At 41.2% G+C, this 24,454-nt stretch overlaps 1 long non-coding RNA gene across 1 annotated transcript in view; it reads left to right on the top strand.

Moving 5' to 3' along the window:
* The first annotated feature begins 21,108 nt into the window (after positions 1-21,108).
* Positions 21,109-24,454, top strand: part of LOC138854126 (uncharacterized) — a 178,747-nt gene continuing 175,401 nt past the window's right edge. The window contains exon 1 of the long non-coding RNA XR_011393335.1: positions 21,109-21,585. This is a non-coding gene — a long non-coding RNA (uncharacterized lncRNA). The remainder of the gene's footprint in view (positions 21,586-24,454) is intronic.

Raw genomic sequence — 24,454 nt, 5'->3', positions numbered from 1 at the left:
GAATTTTGTTTCCATTTTACCACTTTTAATTTCGATATGATATAGTATTTTATATTATTACATTATTTTACCTCCATGAAAGACTCTTGATCCAAGGAACCGGGCTTATCCTCCATTTCCCTAGATCGAATCTGAATGTCTCCCGTTCCTCAGGTGCTATATTTTAATTCTTTGATTAAAATAAAACAATTGTGACTGTCATCAGTATTTAATGGTCGATTCATCATGTGAAATGGATGACACATTTTTTGATGCACATTGGTATTGGTGCGCATAGTGTTAGGTTCTGAGCAATATCAGGAAAATGCCTCATTTGGTGCATATAGTGTTAGGTTCTGAGCAATATCAGGAAAATGCCTCATTTGGTGCATATAGTGTTAGGTTCTGAGCAATATCAGGAAAATGCCTCATTTGGTGCATATAGTGTTAGGTTCTGAGCAATATCTGGAAAATGCCTCATTTGGTGCACATAGTGTTAGGTTCTGTGCAATATCTGGAAAATGCCTCATTTGGTGCATATAGTGTTAGGTTCTGAGCAATATCTGGAAAATGCCTCATTTGGTGCACATAGTGTTAGGTTCTGAGCAATATCTGGAAAATGCCTCATTTGGTGCACATAGTGTTAGGTTCTGAGCAATATCTGGAAAATGCCTCATTTGGTGCACATAGTGTTAGGTTCTGTGCAATATCTGGAAAATGCCTCATTTGGTGCACATAGTGTTAGGTTCTGTGCAATATCAGGAAAATGCCTCATTTGGTGCACATAGTGTTAGGTTCTGAGCAATATCTGGAAAATGCCTCATTTGGTGCACATAGTGTTAGGTTCTGTGCAATATCTGGAAAATGCCTCATTTGGTGCACATTACCTGGAGTTTACCTGGAGAGAGTTCCGGGGGTCAACGCCCCAGCGGCCCGGTCTGTGACCAGGCCTCCTTAGGTCAGTGTCCCAGGATGCGACCCACACCAGTCGACTAACACCCAGGTACCCATTTTACTGATGGGGAACATAGACAACAGGTGGAAAGAAACACGTCCAATGTTTCTACTCTGGCTGGGAATCGAACCCAGGTCCTCACCGTGTGAAGCGAGAGCATTAACCACCAGGCCACCAGAGCCCAGTGTTAGGTTCTGTGCAATATCTGGAAAATGCCTCATTTGGTGCACATAGTGTTAGGTTCTGTGCAATATCAGGAAAATGCCTCATTTGGTGCATATAGTGTTAGGTTCTGAGCAATATCAGGAAAATGCCTCATTTGGTGCACATAGTGTTAGGTTCTGAGCAATATCAGGAAAATGCCTCATTTGGTGCACATAGTGTTAGGTTCTGTGCAATATCAGGAAAATGCCTCATTTGGTGCACATAGTGTTAGGTTCTGAGCAATATCAGGAAAATGCCTCATTTGGTGCACATAGTGTTAGGTTCTGTGCAATATCAGGAAAATGCCTCATTTGGTGCACATAGTGTTAGGTTCTGTGCAATATCAGGAAAATGCCTCATTTGGTGCATATAGTGTTAGGTTCTGAGCAATATCTGGAAAATGCCTCATTTGGTGCACATAGTGTTAGGTTCTGTGCAATATCTGGAAAATGCCTCATTTGGTTCGCTGTGAACTTTTAGTGCCGATGCGTTTTCCTCAAAGGAAGCGTCGCTTTGATTTTATGTTGTGTAAGTATTAATGTTCTATGTTTATTAATCAGAATTGGTTTCTGTGAAATTACTGAAGAATATCTCTTCTGATCAGAAATGAAACACGGTGGATTATTCAAATTAAAATCTGTATTATGTACATATATGTGAACAGTGCATAACATGTGTCTGTGTCCTCCAGACAATTGTAAAACAAATGTATTATATGTATCCAAAATTTTATTAAAGTTTACTTAATTATTTACATGTACACTTAAACCTTAACAGTAAATCTTGCTTAGAGAGCTTAATGAATTCTGAGGAGCTTCAAACTTAATGTGCTGATATATTTTAGGATATTGAATGTCTCTTCAGTCTGACTTGGAAGTTGGTATTTGTTAGTGGAAGTTTTGAATTAGTTTTGGGTTGTGTATTTCCTAATTTCAGATTTTTCTTGAAGAAATTGGAATATTAGTGTTCCTTGTGACAACTTGTGAGTACCAAATCCAGTTTGCAAATAGTTATATGCAACAGGAACTTGTGCTGCATTTTGCACTAATCTTTTCGCTTGCATTGAGCGTTGAGGTTATGCAATACAGGGATACCTTTATTGGAACACACAGCAGCTGAAATACATCGAATGTTGTTGTTGTTGTCTGCCGTGATACCCCTTAATCCCCTGATTTGAGAAATGCCTTCCTCGCCCTTACCCTTGACCCTTCTCACACCAACCAATGACCTGTTCCACACCTACTTCACCCTCACCCTGCCCCCGGACTCACTCTCCCCCAGTCCTGACCTCTTCTGACACACACACCCCTGATCCCACCCGAGACCCACCCCTGACCCCGTCTCGCCCAGCGCTGAGTTAGTGTGCTAGGGGATCACCGTATATAAGAGACAACGCATTATATTGCTTTTACTAGACGGGGGAGAAATTTCGTTTGAATTCTTCTTGCTCTTTTCCTCCGTTTAAATATATGTGTTTACCTAAGCCTTTGTTTACTTGGATGTTGGTTTCAGTTCGTTGTTATTTACTTATTTTGTTTTGCCGTGATTCTGTTTACTTGTTATTTTTGTTTACTTGTAGTTTTGTTTACTTGTGACTTTGTTTACCTGTGATTTTATTTAATAGTGTTTTTGTTGATGTGTATGCCTTTTCCTGTGTTCTTGTTTGCCTCTACTTGTTCTTTTTTACTTTTACTCATATTTATGTGGTATTTATTGCCCTTTTACCTGGTTACTTGGTTTTTGTTTCCCTTTTATTTAGCTACCTGCATTACTGCTACCTGTGTCGTAGCTGACGTAAGTGTTGCAGAGTGGTGTGTGCACTCCAGTGTCCCTCGTAATTGTTGATGAGTTGTATCTAGTAATATCAACTTGGCAAATGCATAGACGATACCTAATGCTCTCCAGTTTTCTTCAGTGGTATATGAAATCTATATAAATACAGCCTCTAAGAATTACATCCTGGTCCTCTTGTCCTCGTTAGCAGCAAGTTCAGTGTTTGCTTAATCCATGAGGCATGACTTTTTTTTTTTTTGTATAATACACACTTTGCTTAAGTTGTGGATTTTTGCAGGACTCTGATATGTAGACTATATGATGTTTTATCTATTTAAAGTTTATCGCATGTTTCCCAGGAGATCTTATATACGCCGGATTTAGTCTTATGATACTTTGAGTTTTTGTCTGTCACTGTGATAACAGCTGCTGTGGTGACGCTCACCTGGAGAACCTGGGCTGGTTTATTTGCAGCCTGGGCTAGTTTATTTGCAACCTGGGCTAGTTTATTTGCAACCTGGGCTAGTTTATTTGCAACCTGGGCTACTTTATTTGCAACCTGGGCTAGTTTATTTGCGTTGGTTTCTATAGGTAGGATGATTTCCTGTTCTTTATTTAAGTTCTCCTTAGAGACGTTAATTCTTTTCTTTCAAGCATGTTGTTCTATGACAGAGTAACGAAAAATAGAGCTTAAACGAGAGTGGTTAGGAAGGATTATTCACTGTAGAGAACAAAGGTTCAATTCAAAATCCAGAAGAACAGGAAGGAGTAATGAAAAATGCATTAAAATTGGTTAAATAGAGCTTATAAGAGAAATGAATAAGAGTCATAGTCTAGGAGAAAGTATCAAGATGTATTAGTGTTAAGAGTGCAATTCTAAAATAATTGGTAATGGGGCCGGTTCTGTTTCTGGTAAATGTGATCGGCAAGGTACAAGAGATAGAGCTCCAATTATCCTGGTTCACGAGAAAGCAAGGATGATAATGAGCTGATACGATATGTTTACGGTAAACTGTACGTTGGTCGGATTAGGAGCGACTGGAATTCAGCTCCAGCCAGTGTAAGGTTATGGAAATTGGTGAAATTGAAAGGATACAGCCATCACCACTGTAAGAGCACGTCAACCGAATAACTCTTTACCAGGAGTAAGGAATGATCTTCCTAATTACTGCTGGAAGAGCTAATTACTCTCCATTTTGCAAATACTAATCAAATACCATATATTATACCACTTTAAGTAGAATATTTCATAGGGGATAATTCCAAAAAAAACAAGATGGAAAGGGAATGCATTTAGTTTATTAATGGTGTCATTCATAATACTGAAAAGGTGAGTATTCACAGAATCAGTTAATCAACAGACTTTTATCATTAAGAGAACAATATAATGTTGCAGGGGGAATTATACTCGTGAGTTCTTGGAAAGGAAAGACAAATCTATCATTTGATGAAATAAATAGTAACAGATACAACTGAAAGTCGATAGTCTTTTAAAAGTACGCAACTCCTCGGCTCCAGTCCCGATCTCTGAAACTTCCTCACGTTTGTCTTAGTACAGCACTGGTCTCTTCTATGTTCCACACAGCCAGGAGCCCTCCTGTCTGTCTCCTGCCACGGGACTTACTGATTACTGTTCCCCCTCTCCCCTGCTGTCTCTCTTCACTCCCCCTTCCTCAATCAGCAAACAATAAATAAAGGGGCCATGTCCTCAGATAGCAAGACATAAAACACACAAGGCATTCCTCATGCAGTGAGCCTAAGAACCTCAACAATAAGTCATTTTTAATCCTGTATATGACGTACGTCAATTAATCCTCCCATGTAGTATGCAACCCACCGAGGAACCCACATCTGATCCCGCATGTTCAAATGCGGGGGAGAGAGGTCAGAGGTTTGCAATAAAATTAAACCTGGAACTAAGAAAAATCAGGTATGAAGAGAGACAATTATTATGATATATAAGATTTTCGGTACACATGTGACTTAAGTCAATGATGCGGGGATGAGTATTGGCTGAGAGAATGGGCACAAGAGCTGAAGCATGACCCGCGGGAGCACAAGTGGGTGAGTATAAGGAAGAGAATGCAAACACTTATCACTTGCTAACTCCCCACAACACACACTTTAGCACACACACACTACCTGCTCAACCCCACAAGTAAACATACACACACAGGCCAAATGTGTACAGACAAGCGCCTATGACAAGTGGTAAGCAAGTCTCATCCACGCACACCCACACAGAAACATAGAACTGGTGGATACAAAACACATTCATGGCACAGTTCGACTACATCAATGCCGAGCAGGATCGACCACTAACTCATGAAGGCAATGAGGCAGTGGTGCTGTTCGCTATTTCCGGAAAGCTTAACGACCGAATAAACTTGCATTGTTTATAACCCGAGGGAGAAGGTGTGAAGGAGAATATTACGGATGGACTTCACAGGGAAGACGCTGAAGGAGGATGATAAGGATGAGCTTCAAAGGGAATATGCTTAGGAAGGATAGTAAAGACGGGCTTCACAGGAATATGCTGAGGGAGAATAGTAAGGATGAACTTAATAGGGAATACGCTGAGGGAGGGTATCAAGACTGGGCTTCACGGCGAAGGCTCCAGTTATCTAGTCATGGCTCCAGATGCTATCTTGCCTTTGCTTTATGACATAAGTACAGGATGTGTCGTAATAAAAGGCCAGATACATGAACAGCTAAACTCGAATGTCGAGTTATAGCTTTGTTTTCTTCTGTTAGATCGCCATTGTGTGGTCACTCTGATACTCGTATCTTAAAATGAAGGTGGAACGGGGATATTGTGAAGATATATGAATTTAGTGTAATTGAATGAGCCTCTCCTCTACCTGTTCTCTGTACTCTGAGTGGAACAGTCTACCTAGTTGGGTTATTGAGGCTAGGACTTTGGGTAGTTTCAAATTTAGGTTGGATAAATACATGAGTGGGATGGGTTGGATTTGAGTGGGACTTGCACATCAGAGCTTATTTCTTGGGTAGCATTGAAAATTGGGTAGGTCAAATGTTTGTTAGTGGGATGAATTGTAAAGGACCTGCCTAGTATGGGCCAGCAGGCCTGCTGCAGTGTTCCTCCTTTCTTATGTTCTTATGTTCTTATGTTCTTAAGTTCAGAACAATAAGCCACTCAGATCACTGAGTGACTCCTGTAAGTCATCGGACCATCTGCCGTTACCTGTTACACGATCAACGGCTACCACATTAGTAACAGTGTCAGTCGACACCAGCGTCTGGAACAGCACAAGTTGTTTGTTGCCGTGACGCCACTAGGGCACCACTGAAATGGACGTCACATGAGATAGACCTCTATCGTAGCACTTTCCTTGACAATGTAATAACCAGTGCGGAGCACTGTATAATGTCCAGTGGCAGGCCGGGTCTACTCAGAACCTACCATTCATACTCTAGTATCCGTCTCATCAATCAGACTGTGAGACTGCCACAAATAAAGTGAATGATGAATTGACCGATGCACTGGAAGTAGCAAAGCCTGTAAATGTAACATATGCAATCTTAATGATTTTTGTGTAACACTTTGCTATAGAAGAGAGAGAGAGAGAGAGAGAGAGAGAGAGAGAGAGAGAGAGAGAGAGAGAGAGAGAGAGAGAGAGGCGGGGTGGCGGAAGGGACGGGAAGGTAGGAAAACAAGTCATGGCGAGTGAGTCATCCTCCAGGTAAGGGAGCTTGATGTAGCATCCATCAGACCAACAGTCATCACCACTGGGAAATAAGACATTGAAAGGATGCCACATATAAACTAAATAATGTAGATCTTAATATTACGGATTGCGAAAAAGATTTAGGAGTTCTGGTTAGCAGTAATCTGAAACCAAGACAACAGTTGAAGATTGAGACACTTATGCAGAATATGGGAATCTTTATTCAGGAAACGTTTCGCCACACAGTGGCTTCATCAGTCCAATACAAAGAGGAAGGCGTAAGGAGAGGAGGAGAATGAGGTAATCAGTCCCTCAACCTGGAGTCGATGTGTTCAGTCCATCAATCTTGTAGAATGTACAGCATAGGGCCGTAGACGTGGCTTATATACTGTAGTGAGGTGACGTGAAGCAGATGGAGGCGGGGTCATAGTGGTATCATCCACTAGTCGAAGTAGGTCTTCGTCCAAAGGTTGAACAAGTGTTGAAGAATTCTTTGTAACAAGATCCCATGATGCTCCAGATGCTGTGGCGAAACGTTTCCTGAATAAAGATTCCCATATGCTGCATAAGTGTCTCAATCTTCAACTTGTCGGTTTTTCAAACCATTCATCACAAGACAACAGTGCATAAGTGTTCGCAATAAAGCTAATAGAATCCTTGGCTTCATATCAAGAAGCATAAATAATAGGAGTCCTCAGGTTGTTCTTCAACTCTATACATCCTTGGTTAGGCCTCATTTAGATTATGCTGCACAGTTTTGGTCACCGTATTACAGAATGGATATAAATGCTCTGGAAAATGTACAAAGGAGGATGACAAAGTTGATCCCATGTATCAGAAACCTTCCCTATGAGGATAAATTAAGGGCCCTGAATCTTCACTCTCTAGAAAGACGTAGAATTAGGGGGGATATGATTGAGGTGTATAAATGGAAGACAGGAATAAATAAAGGGGATGTAAATAGTGTGCTGAAAATATCTAGCCTAGACAGGACTCGCAGCAATGGTTTTAAGTTAGAAAAATTCAGATTGAGGAAGGATATAAGAAAGTACTGGTTTGGTAATAGAGTTGTGGATGAGTGGAACAAACTCCCAAGTACAGTTATAGAGGCCAGAACGTTGTGTAGCTTTAAAAATAGGTTGGATAAATACATGAGTGGGTGTAAGTTGGACCTGATTAGCTTGTGCTACCAGGACGGTTGCCGTGTTCCTCCCTTAAGTCAGTGTGACCTGACCTGACTAGGTTGGGTGCATTGGCTTAAGCCGGTAGGAGACTTGGACCTGCCTCGCATGGGCCAGTAGGCCTGCTGCAGTGTTCCTTCGTTCTTATGTTCTTATGTTCTTGTGGCAGCGTCTTCCTGCTCAAGATACCCACCCCTTCACCATGATACGCACCCCTTCACCATGATACGCACCCCTTCACCATGATACGCACCCCTTCACCATGATACCCACCCCTTCACCATGATACGCACCCCTTCGCCATCACCAGCACTCCTTGCACCTTTACCATGATTATAGTGTAGTAACTGTCTCCATTCTCGAGATATTTCCCTCACTATCACCTCTGCTCATTTATCATGGAAATATTCAAGGGGCAATGTCTTCCTGCTCAAGGTGTCTTTCCTACCACCACCATCTCCCTTTTCAACTTTTCTTTGGTGATACTTATGCAGCATTGTTTCACTGCTAAGTTTATGTACTAGCTCCTACACCATCACCCTCACCCTTGCTGATTCACCCTGCACTGCATCCTCGTACTCCGGCTACGCCCACTTTTCACTCTGCTGCACATTGCACTCACTAGCTGCTCTCAGCGAGAATGCAGAGATAATATCGCAGATGCCAGAACAATCATAGCATTTGGCAGGTCTCTCAAGAGGCAGGATAGCCGTGCCGGTATGCTTTCAAAAATTAATACTGCACTTTTATCAGAGGTATGCTGATGCTTTTGTGTTCTTACCCGCAATATTTGTTTGATTTGTTTTCGTTATATATATAGTGTCCCTATAGGTTATAAATGACCATAATTTTTAAAGGGGTGGACCGGTAAGCCAGCGGAAGGCCTCGGTCAGATGACCAAAAGCTCCAAAGGCGGGTCATCATCTGACTAAGACCCGCGTCAGGAAACATTTGTCCTGTTTCCTGACGAACCTTACCTAACCTAACCTAACCTAACCTAATAGTGTCCCGTTTTCTTTTTGCCCTATTTATTTTTATTGGTACACAGTCTGGTCTATTCTTATTATTGGTGGTATACAATACCGATGACTTGATGTAAATCACACATATCCAGCTCTACAGTACCTACACAAAAGGCTTCTTCAGTGGAATACAGACGAAAACACACACACACTGCAGACACAAAAATGAGTAGTTTTGATGTGATCAGTGTCTCAGTCTTGATAGGAGTTGGAAAGTCTCCCAGGCCTATAACAGAGGCACCTGGAGTGTCTTCAGAGGTGATCGTGGCGGCTCACTAGCGGAAGCAGCAACTTAATGGTTATAACTATGACCCTAATTTTTAAAGGGGGTGGACCGGTAAGCCAGCGGAAGACCTTGGTCAGATGACCAGAAGCTCCAACAGCGGGTCATCATCTTGTCCTGTTTCAGACGAACGTTTCCTAATCTAACCTAAATTGTTCAGCCAAGGAGTTGCGGAAGAGTTTCCCTGTTCCAAAATAATGTGTTACTTGCCTGACATAGCAACACTATGATAGTCTGGAATAGGGAAGTCTTTTGTAACTCTTTTGATAAACATCTGTTGAGAATAACCTATTTCTACTAGTAAACCACACTCACCTGTGACGTTACCTCCAGCTGCTTCACGTCACTTCATCTCTATTATTTAACTCCTGATCGCATATATGTACTTTAGGCTGACGCAACTAGTTACCTTCTACCAAGGCTGAGGGACGGATCACCTCACAATACTTCACCTTCTGTCTCTAGCATTATATTCACTTGTATTCATCACGTTTCGGCATTAATGAAACCCAAGTGTTTCACATATGTTTTATTTATTGTCTGTTTCTGAAGCCGCTGGATTTCATGTCACTTCCAGTTGTTTGACATTTACGTAAGCGTGGAGGCTTTTTACTGAGCTCCTTTCTCTGTCTGTCTGTTTCTCTCTCTCTCTCTCTCTCTCTCTCTCTCTCTCTCTCTCTCTCTCTCTCTCTCTCTCTCTCTTTCTCTTATTTACACAAGGCTTTTTTTTACAGGGTGAGGTTAAGAGTTCCTACCTTTATTTACAAACAACTAAGAACCATTTCCTACACAAATAACCCGCACATAGAAGAGAGGAGCTTACGACGACGGTCACGGTATTGTGCCTTTTTTGGTTATTTAGCCGTTTTCTACCTCAGCTCATTTAAAAGTCTTTTTATTGTTATGAGACACAAAAAGGAAACAGAATGGACTTTGAGACGTCCTTAGGCCAGCAATTTCATTTGCTTATCTGACTTTGTTTCATTGATGTTCTCTCCGTTTCTGTCTCTGTCTGTCTCTGTCTGTCAGTCTCTCTCTCTCTCTCGATCGATCAATCGATCGACGGCTAACGGCCAAAATAGCAACGCATAATATAAAAGACAAAGTACATGGCTGTATAAGTGACTGACTCACAGACGGGAAGAGAGAGAGAGAGAGAGAGAGAGAGACAGACAGACAGACAGACAGAGGTGCTGAACGGGCAGGTGTTCCTCGAGGATCAATATTTGGTAGAATTCTTTCCACAATGTACATAAAAGATATGGCGGTGGCGCTAACATCTTGGACAGCAAAATTTGAAGACGATCCCAGATTGGAGAAAAAAATGCAGCATCCAAATCAGATGTTGTGGGTGTTGTGGAGGTGGTGGGAGACATGAAAGATGAGGTCATATGTCACAAAGTGCAGAGTAATTCACCAAGTGTATAATAAATGAATATAAAATGTTTGGAAGCAAATTTAAGGATACAAGAGATAAAAATAAACCTTTTGAGTAACTAAAAGCGATGACCTCAAAGGTACAAAGGCTCTTCTAACTGTAGGCAGCAAATTAACAGAATGCTAGAATTCTAGCTACAAACTTCTAACACAAAAGTCCAGACACTCTATATAATGTGCTTGTTAGACCGTATCTTAGATTTGACATCTAGTTTTGGTCTCTAAATTACATAAAGGGTAAGAATATATTAAAGAGCGTGCAGAGAAGAGCTACCAGTCTTGTACCATTACTCAGACATCTCTTATGAAGAGCACTCAATCTTTTTTTTTTGTCCTATTAAACGGAGACTATGAAATTTCGTTCTGACCTTCAAGATATTAAATTATTTAACTTCGACACACTCACACACAAAAAATGATTTGAAGTGCTGAATGAATTTTTAACTCGAAACTCTAGAATGAAACAGAGGCAGGAGATGCAACACGAATGTATGAATGGATACTGTTGTTAACCGCATAATAGCAGGGCAAAGATAATAGTCAAGAACTAGCTGGACTAGATACAAAGTGGGTGGAGTTGCCTGATCATTCAGAACCACATTCTCAGTGTACGTCAACCAGTCAAGGCTACTGGGTCAACCCAAATTCTTTTAAGTGTCTTAAAATGCGATATTAAGTTACAGTCCCATGAGGGCTTGTCATATTCATTCGGTAAACAGGGGGTTCTGAAGTCAACAGATTCCTGATATCTGTTCAGCGATTGCATCAGGACGATCAGTTGACAATCAGGCAACCGAGTCAACAATAGTAATATTGGTGGACGTAGGAAGTTATGATAGTCATAGTAAAACCTGCGGTAACCCGAACTAAAACGACTGGTACACAGAGCTGTGTGAGAGGCAGTGTAGCAGCAACACGAGCAGTTTAAGAAAGAAACAGTAACAAAGTAGTAGATGTAGTTGTAGCCCAAGTCGTCCATTCAATACCATTTTACCTGAAAATCTCCATGTCATTTTTTTCAGTGTTTTCAAGCGGCAGTAACTAGAGAGAGTGCTTAATATAGGTAGTAGACAGTTCTTCTCAGCAGGTGTGTACTCCCATGGTCTATGTTATCTTTCTTTCCCCTGTATATGTTCTCTCGCTCTCTCTCTCTCTCTCTCTCTCTCTCTCTCTCTCTCTCTCTCTCTCTCTCTCTCTCTCTCTCTCTCTCTCTCTCTCTCTCTCTCTCTCTCTCTCTCACTTCATTAGCTTCATTCTTATTCTCTCGCTATTCTTGATTCTATGGTGGTAGGAGCATAGTGGGAGCTAGGAGGCAGGTTCCACACAGCATCCTGAGCCCTGCAAGACAGCCTCGCCCATAATAACAAGACACTTATCTGGCTACACCCGCCCTCACGCATCTCCAGTCCATCTTGTCCGCCACGCGTAAACATAAAAAGCTCGGACGAAACAATTCCTTGACTCGGGACCCAATTAATGTCCCAGATTAGGATATTTGCTGAAGTTCCGTCGCCCCGATGCGCTAGACAGCGAGTCAGAGCCATAATGATAAGAGAGCCATTGTGCATATTGATGGGTTTCACGGCCTAGTATATGTCGAGTTAAGCTGATATTTGTACAATTACATTGTATTCTTCGAAATATATTTCACAAACACCGGCTGAATGAATATTTTTGGCCTGTTTTCCAGGTGGAGTTAGATATACAAGAGAGCGGGTGGACCAACACCAAGCCGCGCCCGGGGATAAATCCAGAATAACAAACGTCTCCAGATTTACCGTGGACGCTGCTCGCTATCTCGCATTTTTCATACCTACCTTTATCTAAACCAAACATTTACTTTGGGCAAGAAATGTGTTTAAATATATATATATATATATATATATATATATATATATATATATATATATATATATATATATATATATATATATATATATATATATATAACACGTCGGCCGTTTCCTATCGAGGCAGGGTGGCCCAAAAAGAAAGAAAAAACTTTCATCATCATTCAACACTTTCACCATCACTCATAATCACTGTCTTTGCAGAGGCGCTCAGATACGACATCTTAGACGTCCCTCCAAACTGCCAATATCCCAAACTCCTCCTTTAAAGTGAAGGCATTGTACTTTCTTCCTCCAGGACTCAAGTACGGCTATATAAAAATAACCGGTTTCCCTGAATCCCTTCACAAAATATTACCCTGCTCACACTGCAACAGCTCGTCAGGTCCAAAAAACCATTCGTCTCCATTCACTCCTATCTAACATGTTCACGCACGCTTGCTGGAAGTCCAAGCCCCTCGCCCACAGAACCTCATTTACCCCCTCCCTCCAACCTTTTCTGGGACTACCCCTACCCCGTCTTCCTTTCCCTACATATTTATACTCTCTCCAAGTCATTCTACTTTGATTCATTTTCTCTAAATGACCAAACCACCTCAGCAACCCCTCTTCAGGCCTCTGACTAATACTTTTATTAACTCCACACCTCCTCCTAATTTCCACACTACGAATTCTCTGCATAATATTTACACCACACATTGTCCTTAGACAGGCCATCTCCACTGCCTCCAACCGTCTCCTCGCTGCAGCATTTACAACCCAAGCTTCACACCCATATAAGAGTGTTGGTGCCATTATACTCTCTTGCGTTCCCTTCTTTGCGTCCATGGAAACGTTCTTTGTCTCCACAGATACCTCAACACACCACTCACCTTTTTTCATTCGTCAGCTCTATGGTTAACCTCATCCTTTATAAACCCATCCGCTGACACGTCAGCTCCCAGATATTTGAAAAAATTTACTTCTTCCATACTCCCTCTCTCCAATGTGGTATCCAGTTTTTCTTTATCTGAATCGTTTAATACACTCATCACCTTACTCTTTTTTATGTTCGCTTTCAACTTTCTACCTTTATACACCCTCCTAAACTCGTCCACTAACCTTTGCAATTTTTCTTTAGAATCGGCCATAAGCACAGAATCATCAGCAGAAAATAACTGTGTCAACTCCCATTTTGTATTTGATTATCCATAATTTAATCCAACCCCCTATCCCCGACACCTTAGCATTTACTTCTTTTACAAACCCATCTATAAATATATTAAGCAACCATGGTGACATTACACATCCCTGTCTAAGACCTATTTTTACTGAGAAGTAATCTCCCTCTTTTATACACACCCTAACCTGAGCCTCACTATCCGCATTTAGTAACTTACCACCAAATTATTCCATATACTTGCAACATCTGCCACATTGTTCCTCTATCCACTCTATGATATGCCTTTTCTAAATCCATAAATGCAATGAAAACTTCCCTACCTTTATCTAAATACTGTTCACATATATGCTTCAATGTAAACACTTGATCTACACATCCCCTACCCACTCTAAAACCTCCTTGCTCATCTTCAATCCTACTCTCTGTCTTGCCTCTAATTCTTTAATTAATAACCCTACCATACACTTTACCTGGTATACTCAGTAAACTTATTCCTCTATAATTTTTACAATCTTTTTTGTCCTCCTTCCCTTTATATAATGGGACTATACATGCTCTCCGCCAATCCCTAGGTACCTTCCCCTCTTTCATACATTAAACAAAAATACCAACCACTCCAACACTATATCTCCTCTTGCTTTTAACATTTCTGTCCTGATCCCGTCAGTTCCAGCTGCTTTAACCCCTTTCATTCTACGTAATGCCTCACGTACCTCCCCCACACTCACATCCTGCTCTTCTTCACTCCTAAAAGATGGTATACCTCCCTGACCAGTGCATAAAATTACTGCCTCCCTTTCTTCATCGACATTTAAAAGTTCCTCAAAAATTCCCACCATCTAACACCTCCAGTTCCTCATCTACTAACTTCCCAACTCTGTTTTTAACTGACAAATCCACTCGTTCCCTATCCTTTCTTAACTTGTTTATCTCAATCCAAAATTATGTTCTTATTCTCAGCTAAATTTGTTCCTATTTTCTGCTTTTATACATGGAACATCTACTGTACCATTCGATGAATTCAACAGATCTCTACAGCAAAAAGTATCTCACATATGGAGTCCTACTTCTTCCTGTGACCTATTATCTGTGTCACATCTATAAATGTTATAGATTTTTGTCGTCATCTCACAGTTCAAAACATCCCTTGTGTGTGTGTTTCTGTAAATGCTAAAACATGATATTCCCTTCTGTGAGGAGCCCATTAATATAACTCTCATTTTTATTTGATTTCAAACCCTAAATTTTTCCTAAAAAGAAGCAGGAATTACCATTTGAGATGTTTTGGTTTGGTGTGTGTTTTGTTAGTACCTCTGGTAATGTACCACCTCGTAGGGTACCTGGTCTGTCTCTGCTTTCTCCAGTATTGATTGTACACTTGTTTGTTGTATGTCCGAACCGGTTAAATGTATAACAAGCTTGGTTTCTCCCACTGTTGTGTACCTCTGTACCACCTGTTGTACTTCCCTGTTTGCCCACTGTGTTGGGTCTGATCATTTCTCTTTTTGTCTAAAAAATGCAGTTAATATTTTATATCCCTGCTTTGTAGCGCCGAGTCCCGCAAATATTACTCGGTGAGTACACAGAATACAGCAGCATTGACGCCCCTGTAACTCAATGAGTTCTGATAAATTCTGCGATAAAACAGATACACGTTAAATACCGAAAGAGAACAGATACTTAATGGCTATCACCTAACAGGACATAACATGTCCCAATACGTACTTGTACTGGAAGGTTACACAACACAAATATAAACCATCTGCTTTCAACTACTGCTTATGAACATTATCAAGTCGAAGATTTTAAGAAATATACTCTACCACATAAACTAATACGATATAAACCCCCATGTGGAACATTATACACATAAAATGAAGCTACATACCTCTCATTCTTATTCATTTACACCGCATAATTGTACTGACACAAATCTAGAGATAAACCATAATGTGGTGATTTATACACAAAAATATGTTGCACTAATATGCCTTCAGTAGACGCTAGCACTAAATTAGGACTTATAAGCTTCAACACTGTCGTATGTATTATTAGAAGTCCAAACTGATACATAGATCATTGACATTATTCAAACACAAGTCATACAATTCTCAGATCACTATTATGCAGGTCTATAAAATGTGTCAACACACCGCTAATGTCAAATAACATTTTCCAAATGAACTTAAATAACTTGAAAACTATACCACGTATGGCCCCCTTCCCCACCAGGGCCAAGTGTCCAGTAAGACAAACTTCCCATGCACACCACTCCTCACATACCATTCAAGAAGATCCCCACCATGTTGCACCTCCACACACCTCCAACACTGGAGTCCCATTTCCCTCCAGGTATGGGTGCCACCATTACCATAATGGCAACGAAACTCAAAAGCTGATTCCCAAGTAACCTGACTTAAAACACTACCAATCAAATTTTGTTCTTATTTTATAGTACTACAAATCTTTGCCGTCCGTATACAACGACTAATACCTAAATCAGACACAGCATTAGTAAATATTAACATCATATTAACATAGTCATCGACTACGTACGCCGTTGCTCACTTCACAGCGGCCTACAGACTTCCACGGTCTATATTATGGATAGTCTTCCACTTCCTGCTCTTAATATTAATACCCGAGTCAGACACTTAAGTAACCCGTCTAATTGCCCACAAAAGTAGAATCAGTGGATCTCTGTGTCATCGTCCCCACAGGCTCTGTTGTAGTGTATCACTACACTTGTTGTAGCCCTCAGTGTTGTAGTGTATCACTACACTTGTTCTAGCCCTCAGTGTTGTAGTGTATCACTACACTTGTTGTAGCCCTCAGTGTTGTAGTGTATCACTACACTTGTTGTAGCCCTCAGTGTTGTAGTGTATCACTACACTTGTTGTAGCCCTCAGTGTTGTAGTGTATCACTCCACTTGTTGTAGCCCTCAGTGTTGTAGTGTATCACTACACTTGTTGTAGCCCTCAGTGTTGTAGTGTATCACTACACTTGTTGTAGCCCTCAGTGTTGTAGTGTATCACTACACTTGTTGTAGCCCTCAGTGTTGTAGTGTATCACTACACTTGTTCTAGCCCTCAGTGTTGTAGTGTATCACTACACTTGTTGTAGCCCTCAGTGTTGTAGTGTATCACTACACTTGTTCTAGCCCTCAGTGTTGTAGTGTATCACTACACTACACTATACCAACCACACCACACACTATAAAATCACCGCACACTTCACCATCACCTTACACTACGCAATGCCAAACACTACGCCACACACTTCACAGTTTCAAACACTACACCACACACTTCACAGTTTCAAACACTACGCCACACACTTCACAGTTTCAAACACTACGCCACACACTTCACAGTTTCAAACACTACACCACACACTTCACAGTTTCAAACACTACGCCACACACTTAAGAACCATCAATTCTGAAACAGTGACATCGGCTGTGTTGAAAGGACACCATGCAAATATACATGAACTCTCGTTCTTTCGGAGCGATGAGCATGTTCATGAAATCCTAAGAAACATCCCCAGTCATAAAAGGGTTCTGAAGACTTACTAGGACTCATTTTCCGTAATAAAGCAACATATAGGTCCAGAATCTTCATCTTGCCCGGTTCCGACATCATCACCGGTATAAACAGCTAGCTATCTCTCTGATCAACTCTTAAGAACTCAACACACCATACTAACTAAACATTCATGCCTGAAGACCCCTACATGCTACATGCAACACCACTCTCTTGACATGCACATACATCACTTCCTTGCAGAAATAAGAGAGACCCAAACTGCTCCTTCCAACCGGTAATATCGCCGTTTCACCTTGTAACTATTCACACAAGAACAACCACGAGGTTCTGAAAGCCATCCCATGTTATCCCATGACTCTATGCAAGTATATTAAGTACATTAACCACAATGGTACTTGACGAGAGAGTTAATTAATATAGCTAGAGTTCTTGGTAATGGTTAAAAATATTACACTTCAACATTTAATAATTTACTTCTCTCCTCTCCACCCTGTCGTTTGTATACATAATCTCAAACATTTTTAAAGATTTTTCCATTTGGGTGATGATTCGTGCACCCCAGTCTAAGTATCCCACCCACTTTATGAAAACAAGGGTTAACCACATTCAGTCACATCTATACTTTCCTCCCAAACATCCCTACCTCCTCTTGCAGTACTTCCAGTTCTGATCACCAAACACCATACACCAAACACGCTTTGTAAACCCATCCTCCTGTCTTCATTATCCCACCTGTAACCCTGTCACTTATTATCCCACAGAGCGAATACTGCATGCATGCAAATAGCATCTGTGACAACGGACGACTTTTTTCTATAGCCTCTACACACTTGAATTGCAATCCTCAATAGCCTGTATTAACCCGGACCCAAGCTGCTGCTCCCCAGTACAGTGTATCCACCCATCTCATATTTATTCCTGAAACTCTTGCTGACGATTAATTCTTCTCAAGGCTCCTCGCTCCACCGAATCACTACACCAGAGAGAACTAAATCCTCCTCAGACACAACCTATTACAACATCCCATGTCTCCAGTACCTCTCATACTACCTGTCAGTCTACACCCCCATTGCTTTTATTGTTTCCTAACTCTGTCCTGCCATGGATATCATCCATCCTTCCCAAAGTCACCCTGCACCTCAAGACATGAAATTGAAGTCCCACGCCTACGCTGTCTTTATGACTTAAAACGTATGCAGATGGTATGTCACCCAATAACACCCCTTCCACCTTAGACAACACACCAAACTTCATAGCACTCATTATGGAGACTCATGATCAAAATCCTCATTCCTTCAATGACAGTTACATGGTTGGCCTAAGCATCCCCCTCCCGGTAACACGGATGCTGTGGAAAATCTCGGTGATTTCCTACACTCGGGGGGAAACTCTTACCTCACAGAACTCAACTTCTATTTTTCCCTTTTATAAAAAAAAACCTTGTGCATGGCAGGCTTCGCTATCTCGTTCCACCAACACACCGAGCTCTCATCACTCCCCCATTAGTATAAATATTTACCTCCTTCCAACTTGCAAATCCCACCACAGTGTTTTCGTCCACAAATAAGCTCATTAATGAATCCCACATCGCCTCTGTGATTATCGCCAGATGGTGAGAGAGTACAATGGAATGGCGTGTACTGAACGAACGCTCACTGACTGTGTATAACATAAATGTTGTTTAACCTTGCTGTGTGACTCCTCACATTTGTACGTGGCTGGTGCCACCTAATGCAGCATACGTCTCTCAGACGAACTTCAAGCAACAATTAATACAACACCAGGGAATAATGCCTCGCCTGTATAGGACTAACGTACCTCTTACAATTCACACAATTATAGTCCCTGTTCACAAAGGCTAAAACAAGTAAAGCCTTAAGAACACAGATCAAATCCTCTCTGATGAAATAATTTTCGAATTTATATTGCTTTTTACTGGCACGTAGACACTAATGAGTAACACAGGACTCTTGCACGTCCCATCCACGGGAATATTGCGACCTTCCAATCTGTTTTCACATCGTGAACACTTAATTTTTAAGCTACATATCCAGGGACCTGATGATCCCTAACGTTCTTGACGCTCTGCTTCTGTAAAAACGTCACCTCGAGCCTATATCTGTGGAGCATATCTGTCAGCCACGCTTGATGTGAGACCACATAAACACCATGACCATTTAAAATTCGTATCCTAAACACTAGCACACGTAAGGTTTCTCATTAAACTACTTTTTGCCTTCATCCGCAGCCTCTTTATCTGCTTCACTTTTGCTGAGCTCCGCCCTCGATAACTTGGGCTCCTAGGCGATAATCGTTTTGGATCCCCCCTCCCCCCCTCTCTACCGTCCTTTCCTCTCTGAACCCCCGCCATCTTTGCTGGAACGCAATATTTTAAGCTACTGTAGCTAATGAACCTTTATGAAATCAACCCTGTGTGATGGAGTATGTCAGAAGTGGGCAGCAGCACATTAATGACGTATCCAACTTGGCTAAAATAAAATAAAAAAATTGTCTGCCCAGATTTTCTTTTCCGGTTACCTTCGCGCCGGCATTAAAATATCCGAATATGACATTACTGTTACCTAATACGCCAGGCCTCCATCTCTCCCATCTCGATCGAGGCAACTTGGGACGCAGTCTTTTCCTACCACTTCAATGATCAGAACCGCAAGCCCTTCATTTACCACGACGCGATCGAGGGAGCCTATGATGCCACCTCAGACATATCACTGATCGGAGCCTCAGGCCTTTCGCCAATGGTGACAGACCTCCCTTCCTATGTGAGGAATATATTCTCAATAGTACCTTCTTCAACACTTCGTCCAACGCCTTCGATAAAAATCGAACATTGTTTACTCTCACTGCCACAGGGAGGTATTGCACCGCCGCTGTTTTTTTCAGAGGCACCCGAACTTTACCTTTACCAGTCTCTCACTTTCTCAGCACGAGCCTCTTGGGTGTGTTCCATGTTTCATGGCTTGAAGTTCCGACTTCTTTCAGGTGAGTGCCTGGGGGCACTTAGCTGTACCATGTGATGGGGACACTCCACAATGATGCTTTCGTATCTGTTATACGTCCTGTAGGGATGCTGCTGTTTCATATAAGACCCCTGTACTTGCATCCATATTCTGGCAAAATAACAGAATGACACAGGATATTTGAACGTCTTTAGGGAGTATATCGCTGCCGGGAAACCAGAATTTGCACCACTTAGTCACTTGCCCCATTAAGCTGCAAGTACAGTATTGTACCAAAGCGTGATAATGACTGGCGAATATCTGTTTCAACCGCTTCATGGCTCAAGTGTAGAATTTAAAAACATCCACTATTAGCACACCCTCGATGATGGCCATCACGATGTCTTGATTCTTGGCTACTCTCTCATACAAACTCTGCTGTATAGTCCTTGTGGCTTAGCGCTTCTTTTTGATTATAATAATAATAATAATCATACAAACTCTGCTGACAGCAACAGCACAATCCACCGATACACTATATTCGTGGGTATACCGTAGAGATCCACGTCAATTATCCTACACGTTTTTTTGCATTATTGTGGCAGCAAACATTTGATACACAAAGCTGACAGCGTCTTCTAGTAACTCAATACCAACAATATTAATGCGTTTACTTTAATGATTACATAGTCATGGTGTACACTCGAAGAGTCGAGTCATACGTAAGAATGTAGAACGAGGTGCGTCACTTGCTTGTGTCGAGGAAGCCAATGCTACATTTATTAAATCAGTAATTGTAACATCAAGGCTAATGTCAACATCTTTATTAAGGCGTCTCGGAGATCTCACTTCTCCATCTTTAGTATAAAAAAGCAAACAAAACAATGCAAGCAAACATAAAGACTTCCTATATAACAAAATTATGCAATAAATGCCATTAATTTGAAAGTATTATGTACAACATTTATAAAATGAACTGATAAAGTCAAAGCGGTCATTCTTACAATTATCTAAAAATAATGGAAATAAATAAAAATATGAATATGTCTTACAATATACGACAGCGTGGAGGTGAACAAGTGTAATTGCTGGACTGTATCTCCAGTCAATTGTTGCAGTTGTGTCATTAGGCTGTGGTCTCACTGTTACATGTATACAGCGCTACAAACTGACGTAGAGTCAGTACCCTGAAATTAGTGCGTGAGTGAGTGGTCTTCCTCCACAGCGTGTTTCAGACCTTCATTGCTTATACACAGTTCGAAATGGATAACGTACTCAAATGTTCGTAGATTCTGAGTGTCCGTGGGCGCACAGGTATGAAAGAGAAAATGTGCTACCCAAGCGTAAGTGAGAACACAGTGCTACCCACATGTGTGCTTGTAAGCGCAGTGCTACCCATGTATGGGTTAGTGCACAGTGCTTCCCACGTGTGTGTAAACGCAGAGTGCTACCCAAGTGTAAGTGAAGGTACTGATCATCACAACTCAAACTGGAAAATGATTAATCAACAATGAGTCTGGGGTGGAATGATGAAGCTTACTGAGGTATGTATTAATGTTGGTAGAATTACCGATAATATGTTGGGTAAAAGGACACAAGTTGCCACAGTAAAATGTCACATCAGCTGCACTTGTGTCCTTTTTACCAAACATCTTGCTGAGGTATGTTCCCTGAGTTAACATTTTAAACTTTCCTAAAACTTTACTAGGAAAACAAGTTAAGTTGTTTACTATTAGAAGAAAAGCTTAAGAAGCCTCAAATATAGATGTATTTCAGGACCTTTAGTGCAGTGGTGACATGATTTTGTAAACATTCAACACGACAATATGTATAACAATGCTTGAATACATAGCACTGATGTTAATTCAGTTTTCTGTAAACAATTGACTTTTGATGAGGATTGTTCAAAACTATGCGAAATTACAGGAATAGTCTCGCATTAACTAGGAATGCTAGTTGATTATTACTCTGGAACCACGTGTAGGTGAGTACAAATAGATGAGTACAAATACATAATTGAACGAGGGGTCACACTTGGAAGTTGAAGACTCAGATGAGTTAAAGGGATGTTAGGAAGTATTTCTTCAGTCATAGAGTTGTCAGAAAGTGGAATAGTCTAGCAAGTGATGTAGTGGAGGCAGGAACCATACATAGCTTTAAGATGAGGTATGATAAAGCTCATGGAGCAGGGTGGGAGAGGGTCTAATAGCGTTCAGTGAAGAGGCGGGGCCAGGAGCAGAGTTTCTACACATGCAACCACAGTTAGGCGAGTACACACTGACATCACAAGCTGTCACAAATACCAACATGCAAGTTATGCCCTCCTGCGGGCATCTCATGGGGGCTACACATGTTTCAGCGTAATGGAAACATTTCTGAAAAGTATATGTCGTTTATTTAATAAAGTTGAACCTGGTTATGCCCCTCAAGGAAGGTTCCTTGATGTTGGTGAGGGGCTCTTGATTTAGGGAATTGGATCTGTGCTCCAGTTCCCCGAATTAAGCCTGAATGCTTTCCACATCCCCCCCAGGTGCTGTATAATCCTCCGGGTTTAGCGCTTCCCCCTTGATTATAATAATAATAATAATAATGAACCTGGTTATGGACTGACCATACCCAGATTTCACAGTCAAATTAAGCCTCTGTTCTTGCTTGACCAGCGTACTGGGAACTTGACACATGCGCAGGTCATGGTGCCATGCTAACATGAGGACTATGTTGGCGTGTCATGCTCGAAGGACACTGCTACATAACAGTATCTTCATAACAAAGTCCACATGCCAGTACAGGCATCAATGAGACACGCACAGCAGCAACGATGTAATGACCCATTACACAGTTAATGCGATGCGAGAGAGAACTGTCACAAAGCAGATGATTTTACACAACGCAAACACAAAGCACACAACAACACACAAAGTACACATAAACTCGCCAAGTAAAGAATTAAGTCACTTGACACCACAAGGTCTTCATAAGATTTCTAGAATAGAATATTTACAAAAGAGGAAAAAAATAACGGAGTAGAAGGTAAGATTAAGACACATGTGCAACATCTGGGTATCTTTATTGTAAACGTTTCGCCATCCAGTGGCTTTATCAATACAAATTCTAGGACATAACTTGAAGACAGTAGAACTATGTACAGAAGATGAGGTAATCAGTCCCTCAACCTAGGAGTAGGTGCGAAGAGCACCATAGTCGTGGAGATTCGCACCTACTCCTAGGTTGAGGGACTGATTACCTCATCTTCTGTACATAGTTCTACTGTCTTCAAGTTATGTCCTAGAATTTGTATTGATAAAGCCACTGGATGGCGAAACGTCTACAATAAAGATACCCAGATGTTGCACATGTGTCTTAATCTCATCTTGTCGGTATTATATACCATTCGTACACGGAGTAGAAGGTAGCCCAAAGCACATACAGGCGACAGTCCGATGAAATCTATACTTTGTAGAACAAAAGTTAGAGTATTTTAGGTTATATATGATGAGACACAGTCAGACATTACAGATTGTATCCAGGAATCATGAACAAGCAACACATAACAGTACTGTTGATAGAAAAGTTTTCATAAGATTAAGAAATGAATGACAGTGGTATACAATACCGATAACATAAGTAAGACACATGTACAACAGTCAGGCAGCAGCATCCATACTGCTTCTGCTGCCTTCTCTGTATTAGACTGAAGAAGCTTACTGTGTAGACATGCTGCACTTGTCTTACTCATCAGAGCAAACAATGTTTATAGAGGTCACACAAACAATGCAGATCACAGAGTAATGTAACTATCATCACATTTCAGAGTTCGGTTCAGTCAATAGTTACTTGATTTTACTTAGAAATGCTAAGATAAAGACCACTGTGATGACAAAATTTGTGGGTGTGGGTGGGTGTGTGTGTGTGGGGGTGTGGGGGGGAGAGACAGAAAGCAGAATGTTACTTCTACTTGACTACATTCTAAGCTAGCGTAAGTATACATTACACTTATGCATAATGAATTTTGTAACATGATCTCGTATATTGGTTGAAAGTCTTGGTTGAGAGAGATTTTGTCCAGTACAAGATTTTGGGTATAAGCATCGTCATTTATACATAGCTACAATTTTTTTTTATTCATTCAGAGTGAAATTCCTTGATACCCTTGAAGGGCTCCTTGCCCAGAAAATGGGTATGCCTTTCAAATCCTCGATCAAACCAGATTATCTCCGATTGTCGAAGCGTTGCGTACCTATTACAAGTTTAGTGCGTTCGTTAGTCACCCTCTTCCGTCGGCACTTTAAGAGGTGAAAACCTGATGCGAGCAATCATGTCATGTCATAAATTCTCCCCGTTCATCTCTCTCTTTCGGAGTCAGTCATAAAATATAGCACCTAGTTATCGCTGCAAGTCGTAAAAGCGGCTTGA

Source organism: Cherax quadricarinatus, chromosome 50 (assembly GCF_038502225.1).
Source record: "Cherax quadricarinatus isolate ZL_2023a chromosome 50, ASM3850222v1, whole genome shotgun sequence".
In the NCBI taxonomy this organism is placed as follows: Eukaryota; Metazoa; Arthropoda; class Malacostraca; order Decapoda; family Parastacidae; genus Cherax; species Cherax quadricarinatus.
This window is presented reverse-complemented; position numbering and strand designations above follow the sequence as displayed.